Here is a 15,784-nt window from a genome sequence, read left to right on the forward strand (position 1 = left end):
CTGCCCCATCCTACAGATTCCAGCCCCATCCTAAAGATTCCAACCCATCTCACAGATTCCAGCCCCATCCCACAGATTCCAGCCCCATCCCACAGATCCCAACCCCATCCCACAGATTCCAACCGAAAAATTCGGGGACAGGGAAAAATTCGGGTACAGGGAGTTGGGTTTTCCCCACCATCACTGCATCCCTCAGGGCAGGGATTTGGGGTTTGAAACTTTGGGAAAGGGATTTAATTGGATTTAGGGAATAAGGTTCTAAGGGTGAAGGTGGAAAAGGCTCCCAGGGATTTGGGGTTTGAAACTTTGGGAAAGGGATTTAATTGGATTTAGGGAAGAGGTTCTAAGGGTGAAGGAGGAAAAGGCTCCCAGGGCCTCAGGGCAGGGATTTGGGGTTTGAAACTTTGGGAATTGGATTTAGGGAAGAGGTTCTAAGGCTCCCATGGAAGCTGTGGCTGCTTCCATGGTGAAGGTGTGGAAGGACCTGGATGAGCTTTGGGGTCTCCTCCAAGCCAAACCATTCCAGGATTTTGGGATTCCATGAATGTTATCCCTACAAAAGGGTCGGCACTAAGGGATCTGGTGGCTTTTCCCTCCCTGCTCTGAGCAGAGCTGAATTTTTGGCAGCAAGGGGATGATGTAACCCAGCAGGGTCTGCGTTCCCTCTTTTCCATTACCCCGACTTCCTCTTTGCTAATTCCAGGCTGGTCTCAGTGCTTAATTAGCAAAAAAAACCCATTACGTTACGACCCAAAGCACACAGCCCCACCGAGCTCAGGAAAACGGGGAATCGAATTCCGCTCCCTGGATTTTTGACAATATTCCTCGCTGTTCTGCAAACTTCATTTTCACAAAGGCTCTTTCAGCAAGCTCGGAGCTGCACGTGTCTCGTGAATAAATATTCCAGGGGGATTTTATGATTCCAAAATCGAGGTTGGATGGGGTTTTCATGAGCCAAACACCCCGAGAATGAGGCTGAACAAGGCATTTCCTCCCAGGCCGGCGAGTTTAGGAGCAGCACAAACACAACAAATTTATTATTATTTTAATCGAATTCCCACTTTTTCTTGAGATGGGGAAATGAACAATGAAATATTTCTGTTTGCTGGGATTTATCCTTTGGGATAGGATTATAAAATTCTGCCCACTGCTCCCTGTGAGTGGCTGCTGTCTCCAGCCATGTCACTCTGCATTTATCCTGATTTGCAGCAGAATTTCCATCCCAGTGGATCATCCCACCTCGAAGCACTTCTGAAAGTCAGGACACGGATTTCAGAATCATCACCTGGTTTATTTTGGAGAGACAGAGCTCTTTCAGCATTTATTTGGTCAGAGTTGCAATTTTCAGCCTCTTCTGGGTGTAAAACATGGATAAATCTGTGAAAAATTCCAGAAATTCAGAAATTCCACCTGCTCCAGACCTGACCACTCCTTTGGGAAATCCAAACTTCTCCTCCTTTGAAGTTGGCAGTTTTTCCCTTCATCTCCATCCTCCGGGTGGGTACTCATCCCAAAATAAACTCCTGACAGCATGAATCACGCCGGCCCAACGTCATCCCAGCCATGGGAACGAGGAGATGTGGGAATTCAGAATGCGGCAAACCCAGCTCAGCGAGGAGCAGCAGCTCTGCCAAATCCCTGGAGGCTTCTCCTGAGCTTTGCTGAGGGTGGCAGTGGTGGTGCCACCCTCCCTGCACCCGTGTGCCAAGAGCTTGACCTGGCAGGGACCTTGAGGAACATCACGGGGACACCTTTCCACCACCCCAAGCTGGCCTTGAACCATTCCAGTTTGTGTGGGCAACGGGATGGACGCAGGAATGGCTTCCACCTTTGACCTTGAGGAACATCACAGGGACACCTTTCCACCACCCCAAGCTGGCCTTGAACCATTCCAGTTTGTGTGAGCAACGGGATGGACGCAGGAATGGCTTCCACCTTTGACCTTGAGGAACATCATGGGGACACCTTTCCACCACTGTCCCACGCTGGCCCTGAACAATTCCAGTTTGTGTGGGCAATGGGATGGATGCAGGGATGGCTTCCACCTTGCAAGGCTTCATTTGGGGAAGAGCTTGACCTGGCAGGGACCTTGAGGAACATCACGGGGACACCTTTCCACCACCCCAAGCTGGCCTTGAACCATTCCAGTTCCTGTGGACAACGGGATGGACGCAGGAATGGCTTCCGCCTTTGACCTTGAGGAACATCACAGGGACACCTTTCCACCACCCCAGGCTGGCCTTGAACCATTCCAGTTTGTGTGGACAACGGGATGGATGCAGGAATGGCTTCCACCTTGGAAGGCTCTATTTGGGGAAGAGCTGTTTGGCTCTGGAAGTTGATCCAAGCTCCCCAGACACCCTTGGGAACAAACAGAGACAAAGCAGGAGACACTCGACAAGAGGAGCAGCTTGTGGCTCGTGCAATCAGCCAAGCTGGAAGCACCGAGCCAGCTCCAAACACGGGGAATGTGCTGGAGCGCGTGCCGAAAATCCCCCCAGAACGAAGATCACGACGTCCAGGTGTCCCTCAGCCACCAGCTGCCATCTCCTGCTGACCCAACCCCCTCAGGATCCCGGGTTTATCTCCAGCCTTCACCATCTGAGAGCAATCCCAGCTCTCCCCTTCCCCCCTCGCCGAGTTTTTCACCTACTTGGCCGTGGCCCAGAAAGAGCCTGCACACAAGTGAGAGACCCTGGAGCTCGGAGCCTCTCCGAAGCTGGCAGCGGCGCTAAGATTAGACAGCGAGAAGTGTGAGCGAGCTGAAAGCCTGTGAATCCTGCTAAGGATAGAAAGGCACGAGTAGGAGGCAGCCGGAGCCCATCCCGAGGAATCCGAAGATTTACGGATGGGCAAGGATGTGGATCTGCTCGGCTGCTTCCTGAAATAGGGATTTGAGATTCCTTCCTTTCCCTGCTCCCTGTCTGCCCCTGGAGCTCGGCATGGTTTGGGTGGGAAGGGACCTTAAGGATCTTTTCATTCCACACCTTCCCAAAGTCCTGCCCAGAACACTTCCAGGGATGGGATACATGTAGGAAATGTCAGCTATCCCAAATCCCACAGATCCTACAAATCCACAAAGTGCTACTGTAAGGAGATCAGGGAGGAATAAAGACATAAATTATGGAAAAAATCAAATTTCCAGTTTTAAAGCGGCAAGCGGAGCGCCTTGGATTTGGAAATATTTGGAATATAAATTAGATAAAATATTACAATGGAAGGCCTTGTCTAGTTAGTGGAAATTAATTTAAGGAAACCTTGACAGCTGAATGTCAGGGTTTTTTTGGAATATCTGAGGGCTGCTGGCTCTTGGAGCACGACGCTCGGGAAGGGCTCCCAGGGAATGTGGGCTCTTCCTGCAGGGACGGGAGCACTCTGCTGCCACCAAAGTCAGGCAGGGTTTTACTCCAGTGGAGCAGAGTTAGGTTAATGCTGAGCGTTTGGAAAACACCATTCCCACGTGCCGGGCTGACTCCTCAGAGATCTCCCCATCATTAGCTCCATTCAGCCGTCAGCGGCGGCAATGGCAGCGCAGGGATTCGGATGCTGCCTCTGGAAATGGGCTCTGCCGCGTAAACCTTGCTCTGTGAACCTTGTTGGGACTCACTGAAAGCTCACTCAGGGGTCCTAAAGGAGATCTGGGGTGTCAGAGGTACCTCTTCCACCACCCAGGCTGCTCCAAGCCCTGCCCTGCCCTCGGGCACTGCCAGGGATGCAGGGGCAGCCCCTGTGCCAGGCGCAGCTCGGATGGGAAATTCCAATCCTGCCCTGCTCTGTGGGAAATTCCTTTAAGGCCCCTGCACCCCTCAGGGTTCTGGGATTCTCTGCAAGGAGCTCCCACAGGGGCGGCTGAGAGCCTGCCTTTCCCATTTCCCTTTTCCCTTTTCCTGTCTCCCATGTCCCATTTCCCATTTCCCCTTTCCCATTCCCATTTCCCTTTTCCTGTCTCCCATGTCCCATTTCCCCTTTCCCATTCCCATTTCCCTTTTCCTGTCTCCCATGTCCCATTTCCTGTCTCTCATTTCTCATTTCCCTTTTCCTGTCTCCCATGTCCCATTTCCCATTTCCTTTTCCAATTTCCCTTTTCCTCTCTCCCATTTCCCATGTCCCATTTCCCATCTCCCCTTTCCCATTTCCCATGTCCCATTTCCTCTCTCCCATGTCCCATTTCCCTTCTTCCCTTTTCCTCTCTCCCCTTTCCCATTTCCTCTCTCCCACATCCCATTCCCATTCCCAACTTCCCCATCCCCACTTTCCCTTTCCATCCCCGAGCAGCACATCCAGCGGGGCACCCCAAGGAGCAGCATGCTCTTCACCGAGGGCCCCCCAAATCCTTCCCCGGCGTTATTGTTTGCAAAACGCTGGATCAAATATAAATGATGCTTTCAGTTGAAACCGAACCTCACACTGTTCCCAGCTTTAATAACAGTTTTGACAGATGAGATTTCCATCATCTGGTTTTGTCTTTGTCAAGGCTCCTCCAATAAATGCTCTAAACTAACAGATGTGACTATAAAGGCTGAGGCATCAGGAGCTGAGCTTTGTCAAGTGCTACCAGAGATAAATTAATTCCTAGTTGAAGCCTCCACCGAGCACTGGAACATCCCTTTCCCCTGCTTTTAGGGCCATTTGGGTGCTGGAGCAACAGGTTTTTTTCCCGGCAATTAGAATTTCCAGTGGGAGGAGGAATCTACATCCATTGTTTCATCCGTGTCTCCAGATTTGACTGGAATACACCAAATAATAAATAAGACATAATTGGGTCTGGCCTCCTGACTCCCACTCTGGCAAAAGCATGAATAAATGAATTAATCACAGCCACCAGGGCGAGCAGAGCGAAATCCACGGGGGGAAAAACAACGGACGGAACAAAAGTCCCGATGTCAGAAAAATCCAGCTATAAAGTTATCTGCGAGGATTGATTTGATAAGTGAAAAGTGAAACAAGGCTTGGGCAAAGACGCGGCTCCTCGGAGAGCCCAGGACAACCCTCCAGCCGAGGAACACGTGTGGGGCTGGCTGGAAAAACCCTCCAGACTTGGTTTTATTTGATGCTTCCCGCCCTGGAATGGGGATGAAAACTCCGACCCCGTCTCCAAACTCTGAGCGCCGTTCATTAAACCGCTCCTTCCACGGAGCCATAAATGCCGTAATCTGGATCCCGAGAAGGGCCCTAAAGTTATCCCACAGGATCCTCGTGCTTGCAGCTGATGGAACATTAGTGTCAGGGAAGACTATTATTTGAGTCTTGATATAATTAATAAAGCTTTTCTCTGCCCCCCAGGAAGGCGTTAAATCTCCGCGTCTTGTTTGCGTTGGGCGCAAGATTTCCCCGCCTCGCGCGGAAGAGGAGACGAAAAAGCCTCGAAATATTTAACGGTCCAAACCCGCCATAAACGGGAGATTTGAATAAAAAATCAGCCCGGGTATATTTGTAGGAAACTGGTGAACAGAAGGAATACACATGCTCCGAGGAATAGATCTGATGCCAAACATCAATCAATCGCGGCTCCGAAGCCTATTTATAATACTGTGGGGGTTCTGGACGGTTGCACTTCACACTGCGAGGACCAATCCATGACATTAGCTGCTGAACAATTGAAAGCTTTTACGAATAATTAAAACTCTGCTTGGAAATGGGGATCTCGCCGCGGCTTTTGTGGCCACGCACCGGCTCGTGTAAATAACGAGTAGTTAATGTCGGATTTGCTCCGCCATCCTCCGCCTGTGGGGGTTTCTCCCCGCTTATTGATCTTTTGGGCACAAATGTGGATTTACTTCCAGCTTTCCCTTCACTTCCGTGCAGGACAGAAGGGATTTGGAGAGGAAATTCCTCCCTGTGAGGGTGGCGCGCCCTGGCACAGGGTGCCCAGAGGAGCTGCGGATCCCCGGGGGCACCCTGGGACAGCGGGATGAGCTCGGGGGCTGAAAGGCCGAGCTTGGGAAAGCCGGGCTTTGGGATGTTCCCCGCGGGTGCTGGGTGGCTGCGTGCTGCAGAGCAGCAGGGGGAGCTCAGACATCCCGTTTGGCTCTCTCCAAATGTCATTCCTTAAGACCTTCTGAGCAATTAAACCAAATTTAGCAGGAATCAATCATACAGACGCGAGGGTGGGAAATAATGAAGATGGATGTTGTTCCAAGCCTTCCAAGAGTTCCTGCCGGAGCTAGATATCACCCTGAGAAGGATTAGATTATCCAAGTGACCTCAGAAGTGTTCAGGTGTCCTCTCAAGCCCCACCAGGTCCCTTTGCCCCTGCTCTGGTCCTTCTTTTCCGAGGGAAGTTCTTCCCTGGAGCTCTGCTGGCATGGCAGGGATGCACGGAGGCAGAGAGGAATCCCTGCCAGAGCAGGAGGAACACTCTGTTCTCTCCCAGCTCTCTTTCTACGAGTGAAAGAAATCTTTGAGAGTGAAAATCCGGCTCCAAATCCCTCTTCCCAGGTGTGGGGCCAATCGATTTCATTTCCCCTCTCCTCCCAGGGAACAGGTGGGTTTCAAACCTTCTGAAGACACCGAAGCGCTTCTTTACAAAGTGACTCGCAAAGCAAAAAACATGAAGGAAAAAAAAAAAAGAAGAGAGGGTTTTTTTTTTTTCTTATTCCCCAGGGATTTTTGAGCATATGAAGCACAAAAATAATCACAGAAATGACGCAAAGGAAGAAAAAACCCAAGGATTTAGTCGGAGTCAGCAATCCAAAGGCAGCTCTCCCTGCTGCTGCTTCACCCCCACGCCACAGCCTGGATTTAAGGCACTGAGCAGAGGCCAAAACCCCAAAACCAAGACCTTCAATCCTTCGGGGCTGCTGGAAGTTTGAAACCTTGGGAGTGGGAAGGTGACGCCGCTGTGGAAGAGCAGAGCTTATTTTTAATGAATTAAAATAAAGAGAGGCAATGCTGGAGCTGTGAGGGCGCTGACAAATCCAACTGCATCTTTTTGTGACTCCGTGCCCTCCTGGACACACACCAGACAAACCAAGCAGGTCTGGAATAATCTGTGTCATCTCCAGCTGTTTCCCTCCTCTGCTGGAGCTTCAAGAAGTAAATACTGAACTAAAAACCCCTGGGATCTCCTAAAGCAATCCAGATCCACCTGGGGGAAGACACGTGCAAATCCCCTGCCAAGGTTTAAAACTGGGTTTTGCTCCAGAATTTTCATCAGGAAATCTTTCCGTGAGGAAAAAAAAAATCCCTGGGAGCAGCAAGCAGGATTCCAGGCAGGGTTTGTGCCACGGGATTTTGGCTTCACGCTGCACATTTCCCCAGGGATTTGGGTTTTTTTTTTTTTTTGTGTGGAGCTGAAACAAAAGTGGCAGAAAATCAGCTGAGTTTCTGCTGCGGTGGGAAAGGAGGAAACGGGCTTTTCCTTGGAAGGAATGCTGCTGCTCTTCCTTAATTTCTCTAATGACATTTGATATTATGGTGATGAGTGCCTTGGAAAATACATATGATAATCATTATAATCAAGCACATGTGTCTGGAGAGTGTAATAGGTACATTCTATAAATTAGAAAATAAACATGTGTTAAGGAACGACTTCTAATATTAATTTCCATTTTTAGAAAGCTAGGGGATGAAGGGGCCAAAAGGGGATTTTATAGAATCCTGTTATCCCAGGGGGATTTGGGCTGGGAGGGACCCTAAAAGAGAGAGGTGCCTAAATCCCAAATCTAAATCCAAATCCAAATCCAGATCCAAATCCAAATCCAAATCCTGCTATCCCAGGGTGGGTTGGGCTGGGAGGGACCCTAAAAGAGAGAGGTGCCTAAATCCCAAATTCAAATCCCAAATCCCAATCCAAATCCAAATCCAAATCCAAATCCAAATCCAAATCCAAATCCAGATCCAAATCCCAATCCCAATCCCAATCCAAATCCAAATCCAAATCCAAATCCAAATCCAAATCCAAATCCTGCTATCCCAGGGTGGGTTGGGCTGGAAGGGCACTGCCAGTGAGGGGAGAGAGAGTGCCTAAATCCCAAATTCAAATCCAAATCCAAATCCAAACCCAAACCCAAATCCAAATCCAAATCCAAATCCAAATCCAAATCCAAAACCAAACCCAAATCCAAATCCAAATCCAAACCCAAACCCAAACCCAAATCCAAATCCCAAATCCAAATCCAAATCCAAACCCAAACCCAAATCCCAAACCCAAATCCCAAACCCAAATCCAAATCCAAATCCCAAACCCAAACCCAAATCCAAACCCAAATCCAAATCCAAACCCAAACCCAAATCCCAAACCCAAATCCCAAATCCAAACCCAAATCCAAATCCAAACCCAAACCCAAATCCAAATCCAAACCCAAATCCAAATCCAAACCCAAACCCAAACCCAAACCCAAACCCAAACCCAAATCCAAATCCAAACCCAAATCCAAATCCAATTCCAAATCCAAATCCCAAATCCAAATTCAAATCCAAATCCAAATCCAAATCCCAAATCCAAATCCAAATCCAAATCCAAATCCAAACCCCTCGTGCCCTCTTGGTGCTCATTTGATGACTCAGGATGCTTCCTAAAATCTGTGAGGAAGGGAAGCATTCCCTGGGAATCATCCCACACTGCTCTGAGGCTCCAAACGCTCCTCCAGCCCGGGATTCAGGGGTGCCCAAGGGGTGCCCAAGGGGAAGGTGGCTCTGCAGAGGTTCACGTCCCCATTTTGGGATGCCGTGGCTTTGGAAGGAGGAGATCAGCAGCCCTTCAAGGTGCACAGTGACTCCTGAGCAGCAGAACCAGCCCAGCAGCCGGGCCCTGGGCTCGCTGGGCCCCGTGACGCGGGGAACGGAAGCGTTCCCAAAATGCCAGCTCCCATCCTTGAGTGGAGTGGCTCTCCCGTGGAAGGCCCGCAGCCTCTCCCGCTGCACAGCCCATCGATTTTCGGAGTCATCAATGGATTTTGTGTGCCTACAGCAGCAGCAGGACAAGCAGGAGGTGCACGGAGCCGTTTGCCTGCCGCCGAAGCCAGTTGTCCCATGCTGTGCCCTATGGGAAGCCACTGATTCCTTACACTTGGAGCAGGGACAATGCAACTTAATCAGAGTGACAGGAAACAGGCAGCAATTACAGTGTGCAGCTACATCTGCTGGGTTCCACTTCACTGAAGGAAGAGTTATCTCAATTTTAATGTACAGCCCTTTTTCATGTTTCATTTAACCTCTGCTGTATTATTAACCGCATCGAAATATAACGACGGTCGTTAGGAGAAAGAAAAAAAAACGAGAACATTTGGGAAAATTTGGACTCTGGAATGTAACGGTTTTACTTTCGTGCCCCGTTCTGCAGGCTCATTTAATAAATAGGTTTGTTTGCTTTAAATACCAAGCACAGCCCCATCCTGCTTCCTCCCAAAACAATTCCCGTGCACCGGAAGCAAGATGTGACCTGCTGATATTCCTTTCCCTTAATTGCCACGGTGGAACGAAGCCTCCCCGAGAGTTTGCTGGAATTGTGTTGCTAGCCTTGAAAAATTCTCATTGTTAGGGTTTCACTGGAAAAGCAATCACTGGGAATTGTTCAGAATCTGATGGAAAACTGGGAGCGGGGCTGTGGTTCCAGTTTGAACTGGGGTGCTCAGGGGTGGAAGGGATGTCCCAGTACTGTCCTCGTTTTGCCACCAGGGACAAAGTGTCACTTGGGAATCACTGGAAGGGACCAAAAATCCTGGCTGCAGGCTTTGGGGCTGAGAAGGTTCTGGAATGCTGGAGTGGACTGGGTCGGAAGGGATTTTAAGCATCATTTCATTCCGCAGGCAAGGATAACTTCCAGTGGCTCCAAGCCGGCCTGGGACACTTCCAGGGAAGGGCAGTCCACTCAGATATGGCAATTTGAGATTGGCAATGGGATGATCCCTGAAATCCCTTCCAACCCCAACCCTTCCCGAACAAACCAAGGAGATCCCTGCAAGCTGCAACCTAAACCAAACCCACAAACCAACTCCTGAGCGTGGAGAACAATGCAGAACCCACCCGGAGGGGGTAATCAGCATCTGAGGAGTCTTTCATCTAACAAGGACATCTTAAGTGAAGTTGCTGAATAAAAAAGAAAAAGGTGCCGTGCAATTGGCAAACACCTCCCCGTACGGCGGCGAGGGTTCCTCTGAAGCACCGAGTGCTAATTGGAAGGAAGTTGGAAAGCTTGCTGCCAGGATCCTCTAATAAGCTTCATTAGTCCGGGCCACGGCGGTGCTCTGCATGTTAATAAAAATAAAAAGGCAGGGAACAGAGGGTGGGAAAGTGGGGAGCTTGGGATGGGCTGTGGGAAGGAATTCCTCGCTGGGAGGCCCCGGCACAGGGTGCCCAGAGAGGCTGGAAGTGTCCAACTGGAGCGGCTCGGGGTGGTGGAAGGTGGTTCTGGGTGGAAAAAGGTGATTTTAAGTCCCTCCCAACCCAAGGCAGTGTGGGATTTATGGGGTGTCTTGCCTAGCTGCCATAGGAACTCTGCCCTGGTGCTGTCCCATCCTCACGAGGTGAGAGGGTGTGTGCCAAGAAAAGCACCGAGGGAAACTGAGGAAGGAGCAGCTCAGCTGGAGGTGCTGCAATAAGAGCAAAAATGGACACGAGAAATGCCATTCCCTTAGGATTTTGGGAGTGCAGGGCCTAAAGAGGAAGTTGGTTTGGCTCAAGGACCTGTGAGCTGTGCTAAGAACGGGCGCTCAACGGAGCACAGCTAAAAGATTCCTCCTGTTGAGCAAGCCCGTGGATTAGATATGAATTATCCTGTTTACATTTCATTTGGTTTGATTTTCTCTCTATTTCCTATTTTCTAAATTAGATAACCCTTGCTTGATTTAAGGTAATTCGCCTTTACTGACTATTACTTAAGGCTAAGCATTTGCAAAGCCATTCCGTGAGAGGAGGAAAATTAAACCGCGCAGATTTCGGGTTTGGAGAACAAAAGGAACGCGGGGATGGAAGGCAAGTGCTGATGAATGGGGAGCTGGCAACGCCTCAGCCCCAAGAGCTGCCTTTGACCGATGCCACGAGCTTTTCCAGACACTCTGGAGCTTCCTTTGTGCATCCTGTGCTTAAAAATTTGATGAGCCGAGCTCCTCGTGTATTTACCACTCGTGCAGCAACGGGGAGCCGTAAGCAGGGAAATGGAGTTGGACGATCCCCCCTTTTTCTTTGGGAGAGATTATGGGCTCCCATAATTTAACTGCCTGCTTTTATTTCCACGTTATATTGCAGTTGCATCTGGAAATGGGGAAATTCAGTTTGGAAAGGAAAAGTGGGAGGAGGGAAGTGGGGAAAAAACACAAGACGTGGGCAGCGAAGCCTCTCTGTGACACTGCACCCTGAAAACCTCTCCCAGATGAATGTGGGATCTCTTTAGGAGCTGCTAATCTATGCAAAGCAAATTGGTTTGGATTTGCCCAGCCCATCCCTGCCCACCCTGTCATTTGTAACTGCTGCCTGTGCTGACAGGAACTCTTCATCAAAGCGCCGGGCACCTCGAACTCATTAAAAGCAGCAAAGGTTTGTGAGGACACCACACCACGACCCACCTCAGCAGCCTGATCCTGAGGGTTTTCCCATGGGACAGCCCTTCCCGTGGGTTATTGTGCCTGTGCCATGGGAGAAGGGATCCTTTGGCTCGGTGGCCAGCAGCCCTGTGCTGCTCCTGTTGGAAATCAGGATGTTCCACCCCGCGCACAGACAAATCCTGCTCCATCCAAATGTCTCCGAGAACAATTTTCGCCTGGAGAATGTTCCTTCATTCCCATCTGTGCAGATCACAGTTTGAAATGCTGCCTGCACTTTCCAAACCCTTGCTTCACCAGAAAAAAATAGCCAGAGCAAACTATAAAAAAAAAAAAAAAATAGAAAACAAGGAAAAATCCCAACCTACCAAATGAATATGGAATGAAAAATAAAGGAAGGAAGTGCTGGAGCAATCAGTGCTCGTCCATTTGTTTTGCTGACAGACCCAGTAAGCTGTCCCAGTTCCCAAACTGGGGTTCACACACAGAATCCTGCATCCATGCCTTTCCCCAATCAATCTCGGCGCTGCCTCATATTAATGAACTGTCACATTCCCATTGTTTTCCCAGGGCCTTGCAGCTGCATTCTTTCACAGGTGCTTGGCAAATCCGAGCGAGGCTGGTTTGGGCTTTCGGGAGAGAACCAAATCCCTCCTCCAGCAGATTGCTGTGGAGTTCTCCATGTGGGAAACACGCCTTTGCTTTCTCTCCTCTTCCCCCGACTTCCTGGTGATGAAATTACAATCTCGGAGATTGGGTTGGAAGGACCTTAAAGCTCCTCTCGCCATGGCAGGGACACCTCCCACTGTCCCAGCCACCCCTGGGGGCGCAGGGACGGGCACAGCTGCTCTGGGCACCCTGTGCCAGCCATGTCCCCCGGGCACCAGCAGCTCGAGGCGTGTGGCACTGCGGGCTGGCTGCGTTGGTGGCTGCGCTGCAGCCCTGCTGCATGGCTGCGTACCCAGCAGGGAGAGCCTTTCTCCGGGCAGCCTGGAGATGCCAGCTGGAGGCTGGCACTCGAATGCAGCTCCGGGAGCCTGGGAAGGCCCATCCTGGCTGCTGCAGCTTTCCCGACACAGCCACGGACAGGACACGAGGGCAGCTCGGTGACAGCTGAGTTTTCTTACAAATGATCTCATTTTTTACAGAGTTGGATGCTCAGCTGCTGTAAATCCCCGACTTCTTTTTCCCTAATCCCTCGTTTCTTTGCAACCTTTGCAGCTCCCTCTGTACAGACAACACAATCAACGGAGCTGAGCAGGGCCCTACAATTCCTGCTCAGGGAGAACTCCGCATTTCCACGCTGCACCTAAACCATTGCTGGGTGTTTCCTTATCGCGTTTAGTGCCCGATAAGCAGCGAGAGAACACCGCAGCCGCAGGCTCGGAGGGAGGGGACGCTGTGCTCCCGTCTCAGAGACGCGCCTGTGTGTGCCGTGCTGCACCTGCAATGTGTGCGAGCCGCAGCCGGGCCTGGGCTGGGGAGTCCCGGCAGCGCCGGCCGCTCCCAGGGCGGGGCAGCCCGGGGGACTTCACCGCGGACATTCCTGAGTGCAGAGAGGAAGATCCAAACCCAAATTTATCAGATTTCGGGTGGAAAAGAGCTCCAGGATCACCAGCATCCAGGTGTTCCCTGTCCCTTGCACAAATTCCACCCTCCCTGGGCAGCCTTTTCCATGTGGAAATTCTCCCCTGGCACAGCTAAAAGCGTTACTGTGAAAAGGAATTTTCTTTTGAAAATCCCCATGAAGTCGTCATGTTTGTTGCAAATAATCAACTTTTCTCCCAGACCTGGAAATGACATAATTGTGTGTCCAGGGCACAGGATTTAAATCCAAGCTCGATCTCTTCACTGAGCACAAATACTTGTGTTTTTTGTGAAGTTAGATTATGTCGTCCTAGGCCGCTCCCAGGAAAACAAAGGTTGGCATTTCTATGGTTTAATAAAAGGAGATTAATATGGAAGTGAAACAAATCTACTGTTAGAAAAATGAGCAGCATCAAAATCCATTTAAGTGAAACCTGCAGCTCTTTATGTTGCAATCCTAAGACACTTAGAGGAGCAGCTTCCCTAAAAACTGGCCTTGTCACCCATAGCCCTTTATCCTCCCCTCAGTGTTCCTAATTCAGGCAGCTAATTGGGACAATAACTAATCCAGCCACGTATTTCCCCACTTCTTTCCTTCTTCATCCCTCTCCCATTCTTATTGCCATGTCTTTTTTTCACAGCAGCTTTTAATTCAATTATAGGGACAAGCCCGAGGGTCCCCCGCCACCGCCGGCTCAGTAATAACAGTAATAACAGAAATAAGGTATGAAATCAGAGAGAAAAGGATTTATAACAACAACAACAATACATTTTTGTGGAAAGCCTTCCAAGAACACTCAATAATGTAAAGATACCACCTGGAATTGCACAAAGTTGGGCTGGGATTTGAAGGATCAGCCCAGGTTACTCCCAGCCCCATCCAAACATTTTCCCACCTTTACAAAATATCAACAATTCCTGCTGAAATCTCAACAAGACATTGCCCGATTGTGTTTTCTGTATTCCTGTCATCACAAGCCATGGATTTCCATAACGACCTACATATGCCCATTACAAAAATTGAAAATACGTGCAAAATCTCTTTGCATCCCCTGCACCTCTTGGCCTTTTCCCAAATCCACTGTTTTCTCCCTAATGGACTGCAGCATTCCATATCCATTAGCACAACCGAAAATGATGACATTTCACTTTAATTGAAATCAAACATCCTATCTCATTAGGGAATTCGAAAACAAACCAAATTTTAATGGCAATTCAGGCAAATACAGGAGAATATTTTCCCACCTTTCCATGGAAATCTGCAGTGTTTGAATGCAACATTCTTTGCAAAGCTGTACTGAAATTAGCAAGTCTACATTCCCCTCCAAGCCAAAGTAGCCTCATGTTGACACCATAACAAGGAAGCACAAAGGTAGAAACTGCATGGAAATTACAAAGTTTTCCTTGCTCCATTTTCCCACTTGTTTATTTTTGGGAAGTGGAGAAACAAACCCTTCAGTGACTCAGGGGTTTGGCCTGTAAAATTTATAAAGTTCAGCTATGTTCCACTTCTGTTTTATCACAAAACCCATCATGGCAGCTCCCATAACACTCATCAACTTATTTTCACAATCACCCTGAGAGAATGCTTTGGGATTTTTAGGACTGTCCAGTTCCATCCCCCTTGACCACTGTGGCCTGCTGAAAACAGCGCATATGGGGACAGTACAAAATCCAGAGGATTAAAACTGGAAAATTAATAATACCGGGGCCAGCATGGCAGTTGGGTTAGCCCTTTTCCTACTTAATTTCCAAATAAGACCTCACAGGCCGTTATTAACCAAATCCATTATTAATTTGAAGGCAGCATCCCTGGAAGTGTTCAAAGCTAGGTTGGATGGGGCTTGGAGCGTTCTGGACAGATCCTTCCAACCCAAACCATTCCATGATTTTAGATCATTCCCCCTCTCTCTGCCTTTCCTCAATCCCTTCTTTATTTTCATTTCCACCACCTGCTCATGCACCAGCCCCATTGCGGGCTCAGCACCCCCAAAAAAAAACAATGAAAAAGGAATAATTCAAACCTACCTCTTCTCGCAGGATGCTGAGGGCTGAGCGGGCTGAAAATCTTCGAGGGTGTGATCACGGTGAGGCGCTGAAACCCCTGGCAGGGTTTTCGGATGCTGAGGGAGCTGGAGCCCTCACGGCGCCGAGGCGAAGGCGGGAAACTCCGCGGGGCTCTGAGGGGCCAGGGCTGGGCCGGAGCCCCAGGGAGGCCTGCCCGGGGTGCCTGCCCCTCACGGCGGGCGGTGTGAGCTCCCTCAGGGCGGAGTAGTGTCAGCTCCCTCACGGCCGGTGGTGTGAGCCCCTCAGGGTGAAATGGTGCGAGCCCCTCACGGCGGGTGGTGTGAGCTCCCTCAGGGCGGAGTAGTGCCTGCCCCTCACGGCCGGTGGTGTGAGCCCCTCAGGGCGGAGTAGTGTCAGCTCCCTCACGGCGGGCGGTGTGAGCCCCTCAGGGCGGAGTAGTGTCAGCTCCCTCACGGAGGGGCGATGTGAGCTCCCTCAGGGTGAAATGGTGTGAGCTCCTCACGGCGGAGTGGCGGAACCCCCTCATGGCGGGGTGGTGCGAGCCCCTCACGGCGGGGTGGTGCGTGCCCCCTCAGGGTGGACTGCCGGAAGCTCCCTCAGGGCGGGTGATGTGAGCCCCTCACGGTGGGGTGATGTGAGATCCCTCACGAAGTGGCGGAACCCCCTCACGGCGGGGTGGTGCGAGCCCC

General features: G+C 50.2%; 1 long non-coding RNA gene across 1 annotated transcript; it reads right to left on the reverse strand.

Annotated features, from left to right (window-relative positions):
* Window positions 1-1,028: 1,028 nt before the first annotated feature.
* On the reverse strand, window positions 1,029-12,592 carry LOC135289040 (uncharacterized). The gene is made up of 2 exons (XR_010351830.1): window positions 11,505-12,592; window positions 1,029-2,361 (listed from the first exon to the last, which is right to left on the reverse strand). It is a non-coding gene; the product is annotated as an uncharacterized LOC135289040 (long non-coding RNA).
* Window positions 12,593-15,784: the final 3,192 nt, after the last annotated feature.

This window comes from Passer domesticus, chromosome W, assembly GCF_036417665.1.
Source record: "Passer domesticus isolate bPasDom1 chromosome W, bPasDom1.hap1, whole genome shotgun sequence".
Taxonomy (NCBI): Eukaryota; Metazoa; Chordata; class Aves; order Passeriformes; family Passeridae; genus Passer; species Passer domesticus.